This window comes from Cupressus sempervirens, chromosome 10 (genome assembly GCF_028749045.1).
Source record: "Cupressus sempervirens isolate cs-2001-9-10 chromosome 10, ASM2874904v1, whole genome shotgun sequence".
NCBI classification, from domain to species: Eukaryota; Viridiplantae; Streptophyta; class Pinopsida; order Cupressales; family Cupressaceae; genus Cupressus; species Cupressus sempervirens.
The window spans coordinates 280,720,449-280,736,798 of record NC_143127.1 but is presented as its reverse complement, the minus strand read 5'-3'; positions in this window follow the sequence as shown (position 1 = coordinate 280,736,798).

Here is a 16,350-nt window from a genome sequence, read left to right as displayed (position 1 = left end):
TGTAAAATAAACTTTCAAATTTGTGAGAATATAAACCAAAGCACCAGTACTTTGATTGTTTCCCAAATAGAGTCGCCAAAAAAGTCTATTGGTTAATAGATTGGTATCTTTAAATTACTCCATAATTTTACTCACTTCAAGCCAATTCAAAGAAACCAATGCAACCAATAACTAGAGCAATCATTATAGGATTAACGATTCTACTCTAAATTTTAGAGGTAAAACTCCCTCATTGTAGATATGTAATAAATATTATTTTATTTTTAATGGTATGCTCTTCAACAAAGAGTAGGAGAGGCATTCAACAAATACCCATCACCATGAAATATTTCCAAAGATTGAATTGATATATTGAAGATTAATAAACTGATAACATGGACTTCCACACTCAGATGAAAACCAAACATTAACTTCTAATTATAAGTATGGATAAGCTAATGGTAAATAAATAAATAAAAGTCAAGTGAGTGACATAACCCAGTAAAATTTGAAATATAAACTTAAAAGCACAATTCAATGTTCATATTTCATTGCTTTTCCTTAATACATCAATCACCATCATACATAGTTTTATAAATTGGAAAGTAACAAGTTTTCTAAAATCTGAGCTGCACTCAACTATCCCAATAGAAGAGGGATTCTGGATCCCAAAAATATCCATCCTAGTAGGGAGTTTTAAAATACAATATGAGGACCTTTCATCTTCCCCTAACAGTTACAATAAGAATTTCTTGAAAAGTAAAAATAATAAAAATATGACAAGTGTCTATCATGTATCATTTTTGAAAAGCTCCAAATAATCCATCTTGTGATGAGCTAATAACCTTGAATATTATGATAAAATGAGTAACTTAAAGGAATTTTCCACCCATCAAAATTAGGCAAGCAACACAAGAAGAAAAATCTTAAAATCTAAGACAACTCTAGTAGACAAATCTTGAGAATCCTAAAAGGCGGCCCTAAAATTGGAATTTTGAAGATGGGAAAAGAACCTCTGGTATTAAACATCCAAAATTGGGAAAAAGAACCTTTTTAGTAGAAATTTGAAAATGGCTTAAGCACCTCTAATAGTAGAAGTCAAAAAATGGGAAAAGCACGTCTGGAAGTTGGAATTCTAATAATGGGAAAAGCACCTGTAGTAGTGGAAAATTAAAAATGGGAAAAGTGCCTCTAGAAGTGGAAATATGAAAATGGGAAAAGCACTTCTATTAATCAAAATCCAAAATCTAGTAGGAAAGCTATAAAAATGAATCCATTTTCAAATAAAAGATTCCTTAGACTAGTTTCAACCAAAGGGTACCAAATTTTGGGCAACATGTGATGTAGGAGCATCCTGGGTTGCCTTGTAATCTTGCACTTTTGTTCATTTTGCCTGTTGCTACGGAGCTCCACTTATTACCGAGCACTAGTTTTCAGTTTTTGTCAAGTTCTTAGTTACTAGCGAGTGATTCCTTTAGTTGCCGAGTGATCCTTTGGTTGTCGAGTGATTCCTTTGGTTGCGGAGTGATTCCTTTGGTTGCCGAGTGATTCTTTTGGTTGTTGAGTTCTCTGTGGTTGTTGAGCATTAGAGGATGTTGAGTTTGTAGTTGCTGCTAAGTGATTCTTTGGATGTGAAGCTTGTGTGGATGCCAAGTGCTAGTTTTGAAAAGATTTTAGTTGCTGAGTAGTCTGTGTCTGGTTCTAGTTTGGGCTGACCTTGCTAATATTTAATTCTTGAATAGGTAGTTAATATTTGATGTGAGTCAACTTGTGGCTTGATTATGCATTTAATGTAAGGTTTAATTACTTGGCATTTGCATCAGGCCGACTTGTGGCCTTTCTTTGTTCTAGAACCTTTTTGGCAAGTATTTAAGGAAGGTCTAGAATTGAGTGTTAGGGAGATTGGAAAATAGGAATGATAAGAAGAAAGAATACAAAGTAGGATCATCGTGGATTGTAATTGAGTTGTTATTGGCCATAACCCAGAAGGCCTTACAACTAGTCATGTATGCTGAATATTTGAAGAATCAATTCAAAGTGTTCACTCTTCCTCCTTTTGTCATTGTTTTGTGTGTTGTGTTTTCCACTGTGTTAACCCTTGCAAGGTGGTTCAGATAGCAAGGTGTTCCTTTGGCTCTAGTTATTTCTTTTCTATTTGCATCAACATGTTGATTGGGTAAATGAATGGTTGGTGATTTATTATACTAATTAAGTTAGAATCTTAAAATACTTGATCAAGGTATTTATTGAAACTAAAAAAACCAATAATCTTATGAGGATATAGTTGAGTGACATTATTGGTAATGCAAAACTTGGAATGAACCTTGAAGGTCTTGTATGGTTGATGGAAATGTTTTGTGTTAGAAACCCAAATAAACTTAAAAAATGCCTTATAGGGTGTTAACATACCCTAAGGAAAATTTTGCAACCAACTCCCAACACCTAAGTGAGTGGTTTGTATTCAAAACCCCAACTAGGTACCAAACTAGGCCTTAGTCCCCAACTAGGTCTCCAAAACATTTTCTCTTTTTCTCCAATTTTTCCCAAAAACTTCCTCAAAAAATTAGCATTTCAAAAGCCTTTTTGGATTCTAGAAAACATATGTGAAAATGGGATATGACTCATTTGGACAATATGTTTTACCAATGTTGATTTCTACCAAACTAGGCCTAACTAAGCCAATTTTACAAAGCAACTCCCCTTCCAATTTGCACCCAAAATTCCAAAATGTGCACAATATCTTATTTTGACTAAAGACCTCAAGTTATGAATTTTTTTCCATGTTCATTCCCATTTAGGGATCTCACTCACAAAACCCTCCTATTTGTGCTTTTAATCTAGGGATTCTTCAAAACCAGGCCTCCATTTAGTTCCAAACCCAACTAGATGACTTCTCACCATGTCCCCAACATATCTAAATATAATACACCATAAAAATTAACCCTCACATGGACAAATTTCTCAATCAATAGCCCATCCCTACTTTTCATGCACCTTTCACAATATAATGTGCACATAACTTGCATGATCATCCCCAAACACCTTGAAAACTAAATAAAAAATGTTAGTATTGTTATAACACAATTCTCATAGGTCAATGTGCAAATGCCTTAGTTTGTAAGAAATAATATGTCAAATTTTGACAAGTTTTTGCACTTAAGGCATATAAGAGACATTTTCAATAGGGTATGTCAGTGAACATTCTAGCATGCACAAAGGAAAAGTAGTACCATGCATAGGGTAAATAAACCCAACTAGATGCAATAGAAATGTAGGTTTGTGCCTATGATGGGAAGAATGTGAAATGAGCTAGCTGGTCACTTTTTATTGAGTGCATTTGATTAATTTTACATAAACAAAAAAATTTCTACCCTACAAAAATAACTTTGAGTCTTCAAAATCTAAGAAAAGTTATTATAGGGGTCCCTAATGCAACCCCATAGGTTCAAATCAATTATTTGTAGGTTCTTGAGTTCACAAGAAACACAATGTCAAATTTAAGCATTTTTTTGCACTTGGGACAAATAAGGGACATTACCAGTGGGGTATGTTAGCAAGCATTCTAGTGTGCCCAAAGGAAAACTAAGACTAATCCAAGGGTAAAACTACACAAGTAGATGTAATGGAAGTGTTGGTTTGTACCCACAAAGAACAAAAGCATTGTTGCTCCTAGTAGATTACACAAGGGACATCATCGGTAGGGTATGTCAGTACACGTTTTGACATGCTAAGAGGAAAATTGGGAGTATTCATAGGATCAACTTTCCAAATCTGACATGATGGAACCATCTATTCATGTTTGCGACGAGGATACACTATTATGCACTAAGTACATTTGAGGGGAAATCAGGTACTTCTAATGAACTAATTGAATCATATTTAAAATTTACATCCATTCATTTGTAATTATGAGTACACATACATATTAAATGAGAATAATATATTTAAATTATAAATATGCATGTTTCATTACATTTCACATAATGAAGAAGTTTAATGATAATTGAATTGTAAATAACAAAGGTTTTAGCTACGAATGTATGCACACAATGAATAAATTAGATCAAATATCAAGTTTCATTTATATAAAAATAATCAACAATTGTATACATATTTTTAAAATGGCATACATGCCAAGTCACCTATGTCAAGTTCAAATGTACAATACATATGTTGAATATTTATAAAAATTGATCATCAACAATCACAACTAAATCTATATATGTCTCTATAAAAGTCTATGATTGTGCTAAATCATCAATATCTATGACTTTGTTGGATCATCAAGATTCAACCTCTTCACAGTAGCATGTAGCTCAATATGTGTCTACACAAGAGGAATTTAAATGCTAAATCAAATACCTTATCTAAAAATAATGTCAAAATAACTAAAAATTGGGCTGCAATTTGTTGACAACTAAATTGTTGATTACTTGATCTATTTCTTCTATGCTTGGGTTGTATGATAAAGGTAATGGGATTCATCATAGGTGAGTGGAACTCTTAACAAAATGGAGAAGTAGATGAATGATGGGAACTTATGAAGGTGCCTATAAGAGGAAATACAAAATATATTGTAATCAACATATATTAATAAACAAAAAATGCATGGACTTGAAAACAAATGCATACCAAAGCCTCACTTGGATGTCCTATGTTTCTATAAGGCACAAGTACTGATGAATCAATAATATTCATTTCCTATATGGTAACATACAAAAGATGCTATAATCAAGATTTATACTAGACAAAAAAATGCATGGAATAAAAAATAAATGTGTATTGGAGCTTGGATTAGATCTCTTGTGCTGGTAAGAGCCACACCTTGTGATGAATTGGTTATGATATTTTTTTCATGGTAAAATTAAAAGACGTTATAGTAAAGAAATACTAGAAAAAAAATGCATAGTAGAGCCTCAACTAGATCTCCTATTTTGGTAGGAGATAAAACTAGTAATGAATTTTTTTTGATATTCTCTGGTATGGTAAGTGATAAAATATGTAAGCATTGTAGACAAAGGTATTAGGGATTTCTAACAAACGCATAAGAAATACAAAATCAAATCAAGAGAGGCTTTCAACCAAGAAGACATACATACCTCTAGCCTGTATTGTGTTGAACCTCCTATTCGATGATCAAGACTCCTAACAAAATGGAACGGTAAAGGATCTCTAGGAAATCACAAATAGGTAAAAGATGATTAACGTAAGTTAATATCCCAAAGTTATTGACAATCACTAAAAATAAAAAATGCATGTACTCATTTCTAAATACATATGTCTAACATGTATATAGAATAAATGCATACCATAACCTCATATCATTATGCTATACTCTTAAGAGGCATCGTTGTTAATGAGACAATAATGACCATTTCTTGTATGAAAAATCATAAAACATAACATAGTGATAGAATGCAATTGAAAGTAAAAATGAAAATGTTACGTCTTCCTTCTCCCAAACATTATATTCATTATATCTATAAAACCCTATTGTTTCTACATGTATACAATAAATAAGTTAAGTATATTCATCAATATTCACTACATGTACGTGCTCATTCATAATAAATTTTAAAATCTAAAATTAACTTTTACCTAATACATTTTTACATTTGGGTGTGCTCAATTTCTTTTTATTTTTTGGTAACCTCAAGCTATGTGGGGTACCCTAATAGAAATAAAATTAATATAAGAGAAATGAATATGATACACTGTGAGTTTAATTAAAATCATTAACAAGAGTGTGCAAAATATGATACTACAAAGCTCTTTAAGCCAAAGTCAATGGTAGAAAGTGTGACATCATCATGATCAGAAATTTGAGCCCTTGACAAGCCCTATAAAATACCAAATAAATATACATATATATTAAAAAATAATATTTTTAAACTAATGTAGTATTCTACTTTTATGAATATTTATAAAACTTTATCTCAAGTGTTGGAGCTCTCCTTGCATGCCTAGTTAAATGAACACTGTTTGGCGTGCTCCTACCACTTGTTGCACATTGCATTGCAAGTTATTCATGTATTAGTATAAGGTATTCTATAAATAAATAAATATTTACTTTAATGATATTTAGGTGATTATTTAATAAAATTTTAAAACTCAAATAAACAAACATATATCTCCTCTCTAGAAAACACCATCATCATTCAATTTTTTGTCAGGGCCACATCCTCAGTACTGGAAAAATCATGATGAATGTAGGATTTATGTAGAAAAGGTAAGTTCACAATTGATCAAGGAAGTTTCCACAAGGCTAATGACCACATTTACTAATGGGTCAAGAAAATAGGTAGAAGAGTAATTGTACTCTCAAATCCACCAAACACCTCAATCTCACCTATTCCTACTCATATACACAAAGGTTCACCAAACTCCAAGATGATGTGTCACCTTTCTATTTATCCTCCCTAGAAGCCCCTAGGATCTTTCAAAAACAATAAAAATTCAAGGCATCCCCTAAGCATACCAAAGGCTTCAAGAAACTCAAGCAACTCAAGCAACATAGAATCAATGAACTTCAAAGTTTCAAGTCTCGTTTCAAAAGTCCACAAGAAGAAATTATCAACTAGGCGTAAAACATACCTAATTCAATTGGGCCTCCATATTGATTATTTGGAAAATAACTTGAAATTCCTCCAAAACACCCTCAAAACAAATTCGACATTCTATTACCCATTTAGGTATTCCCTAGAATTCCAAAGTTTTAGGTCTCCAAGGTATTACTAAGTCACCAAACCATAAAACTCTAGGATTGAGGGTTTAAGGCCTAAAATATAGGTTTTATACAAATTCAATTTTTTGGTTAAGACCCAATTGTAAAATATTAACAAACTAGTTAAGATCATTTTAATAATACCCTCATACATCTCTAGTATTGTTCCAAGATTCATTCAATCTCTGCTACCACATACTATTAGTCAATAATAGGTTAGTCACATTTGAATGCCTAACCCAATAGGTTGTATTTTTCATGCATAAGGTGAGTGGCATGGAAAATACCTCCATTTTTCAATGGTGAAATTAAGAGATATAGCCCATTCTTTGTCAAAACCTTAGTTATAGTCCTTACAATAGCAGAGAACAATAAATTTGTTTGCAAGACTTTTAAAAGCAACCAAGGTTATTAAGAACTATCCCAAACTATCTAAAATTAAAATATAAATATCCTCAAACAAGTTTCATGAATCCACAAATTAAAATATGTATTGTGCAATGCCAAAATAATACTCACAAGCTATTACAATCCATACTTTCTCACCAAAAAATAGCACAATCTTCATTAACCGATCAAAATGTCTTCCAGGAACCTTATAAATGTGTGGAAGATGGTTGTATGCCTTCCTTGAAACATATCCAAGATCAAAGTACAAGTGACTATTCATATGCTGCAAAGATGCAAAAAGTTGCATTTTGCAACTTTGTAACTGTTTTTGCAAAATTACAACATTTTTCCATGTTCACACATACCCAACCTATGAGCAAACCAAACATGACTAATGGGTCTTTCCAAGACATTATCATTTAAATCACATATCATATTTCAAGCTTGAATGAGCCTTTGTTTAATTTTGTTGACTAGATGGATAACATAGCCTTACTGAGATACAAACATGAACAAAAAACTTCAAATCAACCTAAAATGACTTCAACACATTATGAACATGAAATTGTATTCTCCTTTTGACTAACACACCAAAAATTGGAGGGAAATGGTCATGATCATCCATGTTTCTCCTATGTTGGCAACACAAATGATGATGATCCTGATGGTGCATGTGATGATGATGGAGTTGGCACATGTTGTGTGTTAGATATCTGAGAGGGTAGATGAATTAGTTATAACTAGTTATCCTACAGGCCTTAAAATACGTTTCCACAATATTCACCCTTTAATCTTTTAGATCTCTATTTTTCACAATCTCTTTCTTCATTCCTTTTGCTCCCTTCTGGCTGGTCTACTCACTCAAACATCAACTTAGCACTTCTCTTGATTAATCTTCACAATGCATTTTTTCTTGGTTTTCCTCTACCTATCACCTTCCTTCTTCAACTTGATCAACAAAAATGAAATTGTTTTCATCCCTTAAATAAGAAACTTCTTGTCGTTCCTCTAGAATATTTCAAGTTTTACTACTTAATCACAATTGTCAGATCTTCATGCAACTAAGATTTGTTTAATCTAGACACTTAGGTAATACACCTTCACCTTGAACTTTTTACTTCAATTTAAATCATCAAATATCCTTCATTAGATCTCCTTTGAATTATTTATCCGTAGATATCATAACTAAATTTATCCTTATCTTTGTAACTTTCTAAAAAATGTTCATTTTCACCAAATGTTGACCTCAGAGTAAATATTTTCCAAATTGTTCTTTGTTTTCATTACTCAATTAACATTATATCTTCTCGGTCAATACTAGACTCAATTAACACTGATCTTGCTTGGTTAGTACTAGACATTCTTCACATCTTTCTCAGGTGCTTGATAACAATTATAGTAGCTCAGTTAGAACTTGAATTCTTCCTTCACTAACCAAATTGTCTTGCTTATACATGATCTCAACACTTAATAAAATCATGTAAAACAATAACACCAACATTATACTACCAAAGTCTAACTCATTCAGGTCTTATTGAATACCATATACTTATCAACTCTTACATCATCATTATACTTTATTCAAATCCTTTTCATTAATCAAATGATATGGAACTCTACTAAATTAGCATAATGTCTCACCAATAAATTCTTGGAATCAATGATAATATTTAAAATTTGACATGCCTCTTTTACATACATCTACAACATTATCTGTTGGGCTAGCAATATCCCCTTTTAGCACTGATGGAAACACATACATTACATTACATATCATTTAGACATTATGAAACAATTTACCATCAAATACTAACACATTTTAAGCTTTGTGTATTTCCTTCAGATTCTTTGCATCTTTATATGCTTGGTCTACAACATATGCTCCCCCTTTGTATATACTTGATTATTCAACAACATCAACACATTCTCCTCTTCAATAATCTCTCCTCATACATCTACTTCAACAATCACTTCTTCTCATTCACACATCTCCCCCTTTGATTGTACTTCTCACATGAAATACTTTTCCCCCTTGGGACATCCTCTCCTTGTTTGTTTCATAGAAATCATCTCCCCTTTTTCCCCATTCTCTCCCTTTGACAATACTTCTCAATTTTTGTTTCAAGCACTTCACCAATCACTTTGATTCTTCTACCAGGAACCACTCTGATATGCAATCTTCCCCCCTTTGACATCAATGCCTTGAAGGTAACTATATGCTTCAATGAGAAACTTATTAAACCTTGTAGTGAAACCTTGTATCATGTATGTATTGAATACATATTCTTCATTACAAACACATTCACAACTCAAGGAATAGTCCTAAAGAGTGAACTCTTGCATCAACTCAAAAAAGATATTATGATAATCCATGAATAGATGCAACATGAATCCTTTCTTAGTAAACATTAGATAGGGTAAGTACCCCTAAATTTCATTTCAACTACTCAAAATCATCCTTACGCAATGGCTTTGTAAATATATCTGTAATCTTCTCTTTAGACTTCACATACTTTAATCTAACTTGTTTCCCTTGAACTTTATCTCTCAAGTAGTGATACTTGACTGATATGTGCTTTTTTTTTGTTTGCATTACATGATTCTTTGATATGTTAATAACACTTGTATTGTCACAATAGGTAATAATAGGTTTGGTGACTTCCTCTTGCATACCTAATTTCAAGAATTGCTTAATATATGCAATATTTGAACAATTAATAGGGAAAAAAGCATACTCAACTTCAATAGTAGAATGGAAAATACAACATTGTTTCTTACTTATCCATGTAACCAACCTTTCTCCCAAGAAGAAATCTCCACCACTAGTACTCTTTTTTTCATCAACATTTCCATCCCAATCAGTATCATTATAAATTCTAAGCTCAAAATACCATCTTTCTTATACCATAAACCAGAGACTTTTTTTCCTTTCAAATATCTGAGTATTCTCTTTATTACAGTCATACATGCCTCCTTAGGATTAGCTAAGAATCTTCTAACTATACCAACTACATGTGCAATGTCAGGTCTATTGTGTACAACATATTGCAACTTTCCAATCATTGATATGTAGTGTGTCTCATTTACTTCAATAGTATTATCTTCCCTAGATAATTTGCATCTGGTGACCATATGGGTGTCAAATGGCCTTGAATCATCCATGAAAAATGTTTTTAATATCTCCTTTATGTACTTAGAATATGTCATAGGAATTCCTCCTTTTGTTTGATGAACTTGTAAGCCATGGAAGAACTAATTTCACCAAACATAGACATTTGAAACTGTTTACTCATCTGATCAACAAATGCCTTGCACAATAAATAATTACCAAAAAATATTTTATCATCAACAAATATTTATGCAATCAATACCTTATTCTCATCTTCAGTTTTCAAGTACACATTACTATTGTCACTTGTTCTAACAAATCCAATTCTGATCAAATATGAATGCAACCTCTCATACCATTCTCTCAATACTTTCTTCAATCCATACCATGCTTTGTTTAGTTAACATACTAGGTGATTCTAATTTTCCTCCATGAGTCCTTCAAGTTGTTCAATGTGAACCTCCTCCTCTAGAATTCTATTTAGAAAAAAAGACTTGACATCCATTTGATAGACTTTGAATCTATTGTAAGTTTCAAACACCAATAGTTTGGACTCCATGTAATCTTGCAATAGGTGCAAAGGTCTCACCATAGTCAATTCCTTTTTTCTTGTGTATAATGTTTACAAACAAGTCTGGCCTTATTCCTCACAACTTCTCCTTTCTCATTTAAACTTTTATTGAATATCCATTTGTTCCAATTACATTTTTTTCTTTAAGTCTCGATATCAATGTCCATGTATTTTTCTTTTTTAATCCTCTTTATCTCCTCATCCATAACATTAATCCAATCATCATTATCAAAAGCATCTCTCACAGTTCTAGGCTAAAACTCCATAATCAAACATGTATTATCCTGCAACTTAACTCTTGTCATGACTCCAATACTCTTGTCTCTAATTATTTGATCTTGTGAATGATGCCTTCTTACATACATTTCTAAAATAGGCTTGGTTCTACATTCTCCAACATCATCATCACTTGGTTTGGGATTCAACACTATGCTTGGGGTGTTTTGTCAGTGGCTTGAGTAACGTAGGTAGTTGATATTAAAATGAACGCTAATGATATTCCTATAGGGGAGTATATTATCATTTTTGGAGACATGATTCAAATATTATGTGTTGCATTCATGAAAATATTTGTCATTAATGTCAACATATTAGATATCTGTGAAGACTGACAAAGTTACAGAGGTAGAAGCATTTGACGTCATTCAAGGATTGAAGATTAGATTATGCACACTTGAGATAATGTTCTAAAGTGTGTTTGGATATTACAATTAAGAGTGTGTATGAATATATGAAGTCTAGAAAGAGCTGTGAAGATTTTAATGAAAGCATCTTTAAGAGAACATTTCTAAAAGGTAGGTATTGTTGTTTTGATTTTATCTTTTTGCAAAGATGGAGTTGGCTTGAGCAACTCAAGATAGAGTTTAAAGAATGTTAGAGATTCTTTGGTTCAGAGGGAATAATCTGGAGATCATTGAGTGAAAGTTATGAAGATTGTGAGTGGATAGTTTGTGTGTAATCTTGGTTAAAGTGTAAAATTATAATGTAACGTGAATTGTAATATCTTAAGATGGTCCTATATTATAATTTTAAATTGGTAAAGGCTCCTGACCAACTCAATAGTCTTTTTTTAGGACTTGGTATAAAGGAAAGATCATTTCCTTGTGGTAGAATGTGTTGATCAAGAAAATTATTTTGTAATAGTATGTGATCATATCTTTGTACTATCTATTGTGCAAGCTTCATATGAAAATTTGTGGAGATCATAGAAAAGTTTGGTGTAGTTGAGGCACAATGATATCACAAGGAATTGTATTTGGCAATACAAGTTTCTAGTTGGACAAATGTTCTTTCACATTGTATTATCTAGAATGAATAGTATAGAGGCTATTTAGATAATGGGTTTAGTGGTCTTCCTTTCAACTCCTAGCAGGGTTGGCACAACTTCTTATAGGGTTTGCATAGCTCCTAATAGGGTTATAATCTCCTAACAAGGATTCAGAGTCTCCTAATAGGGACTCATATGTACTAATTGTATTATGTTGACTCCTAACAGGGTCTATCCTCTAACAAGGAACTTTTATATTAGTACATAATTTTGCAGGTACCATCTCCACTAGGATTTTTCCTCTGATCAAGAATTTACCTAGTTAACATATCTAGCATTATTGTACACAATTATATTTCTATGGTTGTTGCATCTAATGTTTACATGTTTTAGAGTCAATAAAGATATTAAGAATTATTTTAATTGCATTAATGATTCCCAACCACACCCCCACCCCCCCTCCCCCCACCCACCCTAGCTATCTTGGTGGGCTTTACTTTTTAACAATTAGTATCAAAGCATCAAGTCCTTGAAATAAAAGTTTAACCACTTAAAGATGAATCTATGGAATATTTTAGGAAAGATAGTCCAAAGTTTGATGGGATCAACTACGACAGCTGGAAAGTAAAAAATGAAGACACATTTTCTATGCATGGGTCCAAAATTTTGGTTGGTTATTTTGAAACCTAAGACTATGATTAAAGAAGACAAGCTTGAGTGTTGTGAAGAAGAAGAAAGAAATCTATTCATGCATAGTATGATTACTAGAAAAGCATTATTATCGGCTCTTCCTGAAACTAAATATGGAGAGGTAAAATCTTTAAGACTTGTTCATGAAATTTTGAATACTTTATAAATTACATTTGAGGATGATAAATGTGATAAGAAGGATATAATATAGAGTTGGATATGTTTAATTCAAGATGCTAAGATATTGGAAGATGAATCTATAAGAGGATTTTTTCTAGAATCTCAGAGATTGTCACAAGAATAAAGAATTGTGGAGAAGAAAAGTCAAAAGATGAAGTTGTATGGAAAATATTGAAGACCTTGACACTTTCCTACAAGAAAACAACTCATATGATTGAACATGTTATTTCTTGCATAACTTAGTTTACAATTGAGATACTTCTTGCAAGATTGTAGACATTTGAGATGTGGATGAAACAAAGTGGAGAATTTCCTAGAGTGGAGACTACTTTCAATGCATAGAGAGATAGACCTATGTTAACAAAAAGTGCAAGTACAAGTACAAGTGAAGACTATACTATTAGCAACCGAACAAGAGATGAAGAAGACAAAAATATTGGAGGACTTGCCCTACTTAAGAAGAGATAACCTAAAGGTAACAAAATTCTAATGTGTTGGACATGTAAAGAACTTGGTCATTGTTCCTCTAAATATTCTAAAAGTGAAAAGAAGTTTAAGAAAAACCCCTATAAATCAAGAGTAACTAAGAATTGATTTTATGTTAATGATGATTGTGAACTTGATATCAAAATGGTAGACTTCTTGACTAAAAGTGATGATGAGGATGATGAAATAAGAATTGTTTCTATTAAGGAAGTAATCCCTAAGAAAGAATAAGTTGGAGAAGGAAAACCATTAGTATCACAAGTTGAAAATACTATTGTTGAGAATGCTAATGTGAGAGTTAATATAATGTTTATAATTCAAGAAATGATATTTGATTATAATTATGATGAGGAGAATAATCATAGAACTTATAGGAAGAATGTTGAGAAGGAATTGTTTTATGAAACTGGCAATGACTTGTAGACTAAATTAAGAGAAGAATAAAGACAAGAACCTATATCAAAACCAAGAGAAGAAATAAGAATTGAACAAGTGACACCTAATTGAAAGGTGGTAACTAATCATCCCTTTGAATAGATCATTATGAGAAAAGATAAAGGAGTTATGACAAGGAATAAGGTACATGAAGATTTATGTTTAATTTCTCAAGTCGAACCTAAGAATTCTGATGAATCTTGTAAGGATGATTATAGGATAAAAGCTATTAAAGAAGAATTGGCTCATATTGAAAAGAACACTTGGGAATTGGTTCCTAGACCTAAAGATAAGAATTGTATTTGAACTAAATGGGTATTCAGAAACAAGATGAATAAACAAGGTGAAGTTGTAAGAAACAAAGCAAGATTGGTATCAAGGTTATCAACAGAACAATTGAATTGATTTCGAAGAAACGTATGCACTTGTTGCTAGACTAGAGGCAACAAGATTTTTTTTAGCATACATAGCTAACAAGAACTTTAAAGTTTATCAGATGAATGTCAAATCAGCTTTTCTAAATGGAGAACTAGAAGAAGAGGTATACATTGAACACTTTGATGGTTATCCTTCAACAAAGAAAGATGATATGGTTTGCAGATTGAAAAAGGCATTGTATGGATTGAAAAAAGCACCTAGAGCTTGATATGTCAGATTGAATAAATACTTGAAATATTTGGGATTTGTGAAAGGTAATGCTGATAGGAACTGGTATCTGAGAAAGAATGATAAATGATTACTTATTATGGTAGTATTTGTGGATGATATTATTTTGGAGGTAATGATCAAGGAAGTGGGGGATTTTTATAAGAGATGAAGAAAGAATTTGAGATGGGTATGATTGGAGAAATGAAATACTTCTTAGGATTGGAGATTGCCTAGAAAAATGATTGCATTATTATATCACAAATGAAGTATCTTAAAGATTTGCTAAAAATATTTGGATTGGAAAGTTGTAAAACTATTGGAACACCTATGGTGACTGGATGCAAGCTATCTAGCAAAGATGAATCCCCTACTGTTGAATAGAAAAAGTACAGATATGTGATTGGTGGATTACAATATTTAACACACAATAGACCTGATATAGCTAATGCAGTTGGAATTGTGGCAAGATTTTAGGCAAATTTTTGAATGAATAGATAAATGCACCAAGGAGACTGTATGACACCTCTGGACTAGGCTATGTCGAGTTCCTATTAGGTTTTGAGCAAGGAAAAACATCAAAGTAAGGAGAATAAAAGAATGTGAATACAAAGCCAAAGAATAAGAAGCTTACATGCTATCACTATGAAAAACCAAGCCATACCACAAACATTTACAGGAGCAAGATTGGCAAGTCAAACCCTAAACCTAAATTCAATGGTTATGGCTTCACTTGGAACAAATAAGGTCATCAAACACATGAGTGTAGATCAAAGGTCAATAAGGCACCAACTATTTCTAGATTTGAAGATTACTATTACAGATGCTAGTAGTATGGTCATAAGTCACAAGATTGTAGATCTAAGGCAAAGAAAAATTGGACACCTAAATGTCAAGGTAAAGCACCTAAGTAAGGCAATACTGTAAATTGGGATTACAATACTTGGGAAATTTGTCAATATTGTGGATAGGACACATTGTAGTAAATTGTGCTAGGATACATCTTAGAGGAAGATCCTGTAACTGAAGGAATTTTGGACTAGTGTGTTTCAATTGTCAAAAGGTCAGTTATCTAAGCAATTACTCTATGAACCAAGCATTAGCACCAAATGTTGAGGTAAACAAGAGAAAGGAAAAGGTCAATGTTGAAGAAGTAAGGAGTGAAATTAATCAAATATGGAGAAAAAAGTCAGATGAAGGCAATAGTGCAAATTGTGAAGTTGTGATCACTGAATCCAATGGATTAGGTGATTCCCCCACCTTAAACTAAATGACAAGGTATGTATTGAACTATGGCTCAAATGGCTATATCATACATTGGTTCTTAATATTTCATGCATGAAAGTCAAAATAGGCATGATTAAGGATACCTAATATTAGTACAAATAATTTAATGGAAGCTCAATTTGACCATTTGAAGCTATATAGTTCACTTTTGAAGTTCATTTCAACTCACCAAGTTATTCAAATTTATAGGGTGAATGATTAAGGTGATTTACAGAGCAATTTATGCAAAGTGCAAATAGATTCAAGAGCATGTCATTAGCTTTGCAAGTAAGTTGTGTGAACTTATTTGAGCTGAGTTATAAAGCTATGAATTTATTTATTTTTAAATCCTAGAGTGCAAGAATGGAATCATCTGCATCTGTGAGTGAGAAAGAGGAATTCAGGGATATCAAAGCACAAATTGTTTGTAATGATGCATGTCCTCCACCTAAGTTCAAGGCATATCTTAACATCACATTAAAAGGAGTTTCATTAGGAGCTTTACCTATGATTCCACCCAGAGTGATTATGGTTCATGATGTCAGATCCTATCATATGTGAAAAATTGGAGAGAGAGGGAATTTTGAGCTGAGGAATGCCTATGACAA